Source organism: Caretta caretta, chromosome 20 (assembly GCF_965140235.1).
Source record: "Caretta caretta isolate rCarCar2 chromosome 20, rCarCar1.hap1, whole genome shotgun sequence".
Taxonomy (NCBI): Eukaryota; Metazoa; Chordata; order Testudines; family Cheloniidae; genus Caretta; species Caretta caretta.
This window is the reverse complement of record NC_134225.1, coordinates 21,859,498-21,866,662: the sequence shown is the minus strand read 5'-3', so window position 1 is coordinate 21,866,662 and position 7,165 is coordinate 21,859,498. Positions and strand designations below refer to the sequence as shown.

The 7,165-nt window shown below is 63.4% G+C and overlaps 2 long non-coding RNA genes across 2 annotated transcripts; one reads left to right on the top strand and one right to left on the bottom strand.

The window, feature by feature from the left end:
- Nucleotides 1-534: 534 nt before the first annotated feature.
- On the bottom strand, nt 535-2,861 carry LOC142069680 (uncharacterized). The gene is made up of 2 exons (XR_012665625.1): nt 1,547-2,861; nt 535-1,079 (listed from the first exon to the last, which is right to left on the bottom strand). It is a non-coding gene; the product is annotated as an uncharacterized LOC142069680 (long non-coding RNA).
- A 1,178-nt stretch (nt 2,862-4,039) lies between these two features.
- On the top strand, nt 4,040-6,070 carry LOC142069641 (uncharacterized). The gene is made up of 2 exons (XR_012665576.1): nt 4,040-4,337; nt 5,277-6,070. It is a non-coding gene; the product is annotated as an uncharacterized LOC142069641 (long non-coding RNA).
- Nucleotides 6,071-7,165: the final 1,095 nt, after the last annotated feature.

The following is a 7,165-nucleotide window of genomic DNA, read 5'->3' as shown; positions in this document are numbered from 1 at the left end:
CTGGGTTCAGCAGAGCCATGGGGGGAAGGGCTCACGGCCCGACCAGCAGAATTTAAGTGGCTGGGGGGGGGGGGGCGGAGTTCCCCTCCCTGCCCGGCAGCTGGGGCCGGAGGGTTGGTGTTTACTCGTTATTACAAACACTGGGGGCTCTCTGCTGTCCGGGGGATGGGACCCAGCTGGCCCCTGCGCGGCCGGGACGGCCCCTGCGCAGAGTTGAGCACACGGCTCACCACCCCCCCGCCCTCAGCGGAACACTCCCCAAGCCAAACCGGGGCGGGCGCTGCCCTCTCCCCTGGCAGCCAGGGCCAGGCCCCAGTGCGGCGCTCGGGGGCGCTGTGCTGCCGGGAGCAGGGCGGGGGGGTCTCCGTCGGGGGCGCTCTCCCCTTGCAATCCGTGCCGACCCCCCCTGTGGTGCTACGGGGCGCTCTGCTGCGGGGGGGAGGGCAGGTGTCACTCAATATGGGGTGCTCTCCCCTCTGAATCACCGGCTAACCCAGGTGCCCGACCACACATTTTACAGCAGGGATGAAAGAGTTAACAACGTGGCCGTTTAAATGATCAGCTGAGGCCACCTCCCTGGAGCTGAAGGCGGCAGGTCCCACCTCTCCGGGCGAGGCTCAGGCTCTCTGCAAACTCAGGCAGCCCTGGGGGCCTTTCTGAGGCCGTCTGGCAAGCGTGGCAGTGGGAGGCTTCTTCCTGTCATTTATTTTGCGAGGAACGCTTGAGGGTCTGGAGAACAAGCTGGCAGCTGGAGCTGGACACCGGCGGGCGCGGGGCCTCCCTGGGCCGAGCCAGTCGGAGCAGTGGGCCCAGACCTTGTCCGTGCAGCCGAGCCGCGTGGTTTTGGAATCCGATTCCCCACCTGAGCTCCAGGCCACCCAGCCGGGCCGCTGGTGCGCCCAGGGAGCCCCAGCTCTCACGTTGGGTGTTTCTCCAGCCTTCGCCCATGGATCTGTGCAAAGGGGACCCACAGAAGGGCTGGGTTCCCTCGACCCCGGGGCAGGAGCCCAGGTGCGGCCCACGTACGCCGACGAACGTCCCCGGAGGAGGGGAATGGCTGGGGATCCTGCTCTTCCTAGCTGCCCAGGATAATGAGAAGGAATTGAGGGGGTGTTTCCCATGTTCCCCACAACCTTCCCCCCGCCCCCCAAAGCCTGCAGGCCCTCAGCGCCACAGCAAAGCCCCAGCCCAGCAGTACGGCCTCAGCCCTGCATCCCAGGGGGTGGGGTGGGGTATCGGTTCCTCCTTTGCAGCTCTGTTAAGAAACCAAGCGGTGGGAGGAAATGTGCAGTGGCCATGTCCCTCGCCACCCGCCACATGGAGCCTGAGCGGAGGAGACGGTTGGGAGAACCACAGGCTTCCTGACGTGGCCTCTTACGGGAACGTGGAGCCGCAGGGCTATTGTGACACAGGGAGCGGGGACGGGCAGCACCCATGGGATGGGGTTGGGGGGGGGCTCAACGTGGGTAGGGACCACTTGCCCAGCACCAAGACGCAGCGGTCTCCGGGGTCAGGTACAGGGGCTCTTTATACAAGGGTTGCTCACCTGGCACTGAAATGCAGCCACCTCTGGGCAGTGGCATGGCACTGCACTGCTGCAGAGCTCTTTAGGACAGGAAGTGAAGGAAAAATCAGTCCCGTCATGAAAACAGGGAAATTTAGGGAGGCGGAGGAGCTATTAGGAAAGGATGCTGCGGCTAACACACTGACCATGTGACCTTGGGGGGGCCAAGTCACCCCCCCTTTGGTGCCTCAGTTTCCCCCTCTCTAAAACAGGGGGGATGATTCTGCCCCCGCGCAGCTGGCGAGCGCTAGGGACAGGGTGGCCACCCCTCAAGTGCAGGAAGGCTTGTCTCCCCGTGGGCTCTGACACTGAACAACGTGAAGCCCATGATGGCAGGCGTGCGAAACAAGCCAGGACAAGGTGCGGAATTGAATGAGAAGTTCACAGCGCTGAGCCCGGTCCCCGCCCGCCCAGCTCAGCCCCGGCCCACGCAGTCCCTCCGGGGCAGCCCCATGGGCGAATTCCTGACCCAGCGCAGCTCAAAGGAACGTTTCTCAGCAAGTCGAGGCCTCGTGGGCAATTAGCGGATTAAGGGGATCCGCTCCCACCCACTCTGAGTCACTGGCTCCCTGGCTGGTTGGCGCCTAGACCCGTCTGGCCTGCCCCCCGCGCAAGGCAGGCGGTGGGGGGGCTGGAATGTTCATACACAGGATACGTTGCGGGGGGGGCACATGCCAGGCTAGCAGGTGACCATGTGGCCTTGCCCGGTAACACATGGTGCTGTGGCTAGCTGAGGGGAGCGGGGTATGGAACCGGTTGCCTCTGGGTTGCTGGTTCAAAGCCTGGCCAAGTCCCAGGCTCACTAGCCCTGCCTGGCTGGTCACTGCCCCCTCTGCCCTGCATGGAGTGAGTTTCAGGGGGCTCAGCACAAGCCATAGCAGGACCCGTGTCCACATTACAGAGCTGACCCTAGCCAAAGCCACGGTTTAGCGCCTTAGCTCCCCTCCCCCCATGCCTGGAGGGAGTGTGGCTGGGGCGGGGGGGCAGAGGGGGCACGCAGAGCTGTGCCTGACACACCCCCTCCAATTTGCTACAGCGGGGCCTGAATTCAACTGTGCTTGGGAGGAGGTAACAACCCCACAGACAGAAGGGAAACTGAGGCATGGAGCGGGGAAGGGACTTTCCCAAGATGATACAAAGAGAACCCAGGCGTCCTGACTCCCACGCCCCTCCCAGAGCTGGGCTGGGACTAGAACCCAAGTGCCCGGACACTCGTGCTCCCCTGCTCAAAGTATGAGACCCAATGCCCAAAGCTGGGGCCAGACCCCAGGAGTCCTGCCTCTTAGACACCACACCCCTGCTCCCGCTCAAGCCCCCTCCCTCCCAAAGCCGTCACCCGAGGCCTCCACCGTGCATCTGCACCCATCCACGTCCTGCCCCTGGGTTCCTTTCCCACCAGCCCTCCCCCGGCCCACCCACCCGGGGGGGGGGCACCAGTTTAAAAAGGGGTGTTTGATCTTGTGCAAAATATTAGAGACGGCTCACTGAGGAACACCACACGCGCGCCCAGGCCTGGGCAGCAGCGGGTAGGTTGGGGGCGCTGGGGGGCTGCAGGGGTCACTCGCCAGCAGCCTGTCAGGAAGTCGTCGTCTGTCTGGGCCGCTTTGATCTGAAATGTCAGCTAGAAATAGCAGCAAAGGAAATGGAGTTATCCTGAAACCGTATCCTGGTCAGCCCCCCGCGCCCGCCCGGGCTCCAATCCCAGTCAGTCACAGCTTGCGCCTGCCGAGAGCCAACAGCCTGGGGGATGAAGGAAGTCGGGGGGAGGCTGAGTGGCTGGCGTAGGGATGAGGCCGGACGCCTGGGTTCCAGGAGGGGCAGAGGGGCTAGTGGCTGGCGCACAGGGTCTGGGAGTCAGGGCTCCGGGTGAGACGCTCTGGCCTGTGTCCACAGCAGGTCCGACTGGCTGGGCAGTATAATCCCGTTCTCACTTTCCCGGCTGTGAAACCTTCACCGGCGTCTCCCGGCACAGACAAGGCTGGAATAGCCAGTTGCGGGGGTCGGGGGTCTGGGGTGTGGCGACCTCAACAGCGCCCGCTTCCTCCCTGCATCAAAACCAGCCCCATCCCTGGTCGCACCCCCAGCCCCCTCCCTCACTTACCCCTCCTGCCCCCATGACATTTGGGGCCAGGCTGCTTTAGAGCTGCATCTGCCAGAGCAGGCCCCACGGCGAGCCGGGCAAAGCCGAGCTCTGGTTTCAAGCCGCCGGGGAAAACCCTGGCGTGGCTATCGCTCCAGCAAGTGGCCCATTGGAGCCAGCCCCAGCCAGACATCTTCAGGCCGCTCCCCACCCCCCACATCTAATCCATCTTCCCAGCCAGGGGAAGCTCAATGCCTGTTATTAGGTATATTACGGTAGCACAGAGCAGGACCCCCTCCCCAAGCAGTGCACAGACCCTGGTTGATGCGGCAGCGCGGGGGCCCCATTGTGTCCCTCCCGCACTCACACCAGCCACCGGCAGGCTCATTAGTGCCACTGTGCCGCTGGGGAAACTGAGGCACAGAGCGTGCGCGCGCCCGAGGACGTGAGGTGCACAGAGTCGCCCGCAGCCACACCCATGCGCCCCACACTCCCCTCCTCCCTCCCCAGCATTGACTCACCCGGACCCCAGGCGCCCAACCCCCCAGCACAGGGCCAGGCCCCCCCGGCCTGCATGTTCTTCGCTCGCTTTCCACCCCGTACGGGTCTGACCAGGCCCCCCCCCAGCCCCGGCGATTGCAGGCAGGGCGGGGCACCCCGGGGCCCGCCGCGCTGGGTCACGCAGTGGAAAGGGTGAGTCTTGTTCCCATGATGCCGCCACAGGCATCGGTCACGTGACCCTCCCGCCCCCGCGTGCCTTTTCTGGCCTGTCACCGGCTCCCTGGGTTGGCAGCGGCCTCGCGTGGGCCAGAGGGGGAAACTGAGGCAGGGAGCCGGGGTGGGAAGGGCAGCGCGAGAACCCAGGCGTCCTGGCTCCCCCGGCCCGCAGGCCGGGGAGGAGGCCGGCAGGGCTGCGTGGGCCGGCGGTGCAGGCTCCGAGAACAGCCCCGGAGCGAAACCCAGCCGCCGCCGCACGTAGCGCACGGGACTGGGCGCTGCCGGGCGCCCGCGGGCTGGTCGGCGGGCGCCCCCTAGCGGGGCACGCGGGGCAGGAGCCGCTCGGCTTTGCGAGCGGGCGGGGCCCGGGCTGAGCCGAGGGCGGCGGCCAGGGCCGGGCTCACATGAGGGTACCCAGGCCGGAGCAGAACCCGGGCGTCCTGACTCCCCCACCACAGCTGGGCTTAGAACCCAGGCGTCCTGACTCCCCCCACCCCTGATCTAACCCCTACCCCTCACAGCTGGGCATAGAACCCAGGCGACCTGACTCCCAGACCCCCCTTCCCCCCCCAGAGGTGGACATAGAACCCAGGCGACCTGACTCCCAGGCCCCCCCTTCCCCCCCAGAGGTGGGCATAGATCCCAGGCGACCTGACTCCCAGGCCCCCCCTTCCCCCCCCAGAGGTGGGCATAGATCCCAGGCGACCTGACTCCCAGGCCCCCCTTCACCCCCCAGAGGTGGGCATAGAACCCAGGCGACCTGACTCCCAGGCCCCCCTTCCCCCCCCAGAGGTGGGCATAGAACCCAGGCGACCTGACTCCCAGGCCCCCCTTCCCCCCCCAGAGGTGGGCATAGAACCCAAGCATCCTGACTCTCACCCCCGCCCTAACCACTACTCCCCCCTCTTTCCACAGCTGGGCATAGAACCCAGGAGTCCTGACCACCCCCTCTCCGGAAACCACTGGGCCTTGGTACCCGACCTGGCCTCGGGCTGGAGTGAGGGCTACAGAGGGACACAGCTTGGCCCTGGGGGAAGGTCAGTGCGTCTCTGACAAGCTGGTTCTATCCCCAGCTCTGCCTGGGCACGTCCCTTCCTCTTCCAGTGTTCCCGGGGGTAGGTAATTAAGTTCTTTAGCACCGCAACTGTTAGTGACCCCCCCAGCACAATGCTCCCCCCATCTCACCCTGGGACAGGGCAGTGCCCGGCTCAAGTGGCAGCAGGTGCCCCAGGTGAATGACGCATTGGTGAGAATGTGTTTTTCCTTTGATCAGTTTTGAATTTGGCCCCCCCTCCCCGTTTCCTTCACCAGCCCCACCTCGTAAGGAGGCCGGGACGCCCCGTGCCCAATGATCCCTGCAGGGGGCCCATGCCTCCTAGCAAACCGGGGAGGATCTGCACGTCCCTGGCCTCCTGCCAAGCAGCCATGTGCGTAACCAGCCCCCCTGGGCTAAGGAGCTCAGGGCCTGGCCCCCGCTGCTCCCAGCAGAGGTTGTTCCACTTTCGTCCCCCTCTGCTAGAGAAAAACCTTCTACATTTCCATCCTCCAGCGAGCCCGGCCCGGCTTGGCGATGCCCCGAACAGACTCAGCCGCCCCCACCGCTGGCACCAAGAAGAAACCAAAAAAGTCGGTTTTTTTAAATGTTAAAACTTTTACAAAAAATACAATACAATAAACAATTCAATAAATAGAAAAAAATTACAAAATTACATGTTTTTTGTTGTTGTTGTAATATAGGCAAGGAAACAAACAAACCAACAAACAAACCCACAATGACCGGTAAGTAACAAACCAGATCAGGAGGGCTCCTCCCCAGAGCTGTGCAATATAGAATAGGATCGGCTGCTCCTCCTTGGCTATTAAGGGACACGGAGTATTAAAGTCAAACAGCCCCCCCGCCCCCCAGTCACTTCAGACCCTCTCTTCATATATATTAATTTTTTTTAATTATCTCATCTTCACAATAATCGAGTCTGTAACGTGCCCGTGCGGGTCTTTCCTGAGTAGAATTTAGCCAGAGGAAAATGGAATTTTGGAGAGGGGGGAGGGCACCCCCTGGTGGACACTGAGAAGTTACCCTCTCCCCCCCCCCCCCCCCAGGGTAGAAAAAGAAACAAAAAACCCTCCTAGGAGTCTTGTTCTGGCCTGAAGCAGGGGGAGGGTTTGAGGTATGAGCTACGAACCAGGAAAGCATTCGGCCCCCTGCCCGGAGCCTTGTGCTGGGAGAGACCAGATTAGGACTCCTTCACTTGGGGGTGTCTGCAGAACCGATCGCACCCCCAGCCACACGGGCGCAATACAGGCTGGATCAGGGCCCCCCCCCCTTCTTTACTGGGATCAATTTAGCTTACCACCCCCTCAGAGCTGGGTCCTAGATTCATCTACATCTTCCTTCCCCCCGGGGTTGGAGCAGAAATAGTCGGGGGGGGGGGGGGTGAGAAGAGAACAGGGGACAGACAGGACCAGAGATAACAGGGGGGGTGTTGGTCCCTAAATATTCAACTGGAAAGAACTGCCCCCCCAGCTGGAAAGGAACTGAAGAACTGCAGGAAATCCACCAGGCTGGCAGGCGGGCGATTGTCCCCCTCGGCCGGGTGCCCCATGCTGGGCAAGAGGCAGCCCAAGAGCTCGGAGGTTGCAGGTGCTGGGCCCAGGGCCAGAGCCACTGGTTCCTGGAGACATTTTTGGGAGGTAGGGCGGGAACGGCCAGGCTAGAACCAAGGGCAAACGGGCCCTGCAGCTTGGTCTCCCCTGGCCTCTCCCAGCTCTGGACGACGACTGGGCCGGCTCCCTTCTCGCCACGG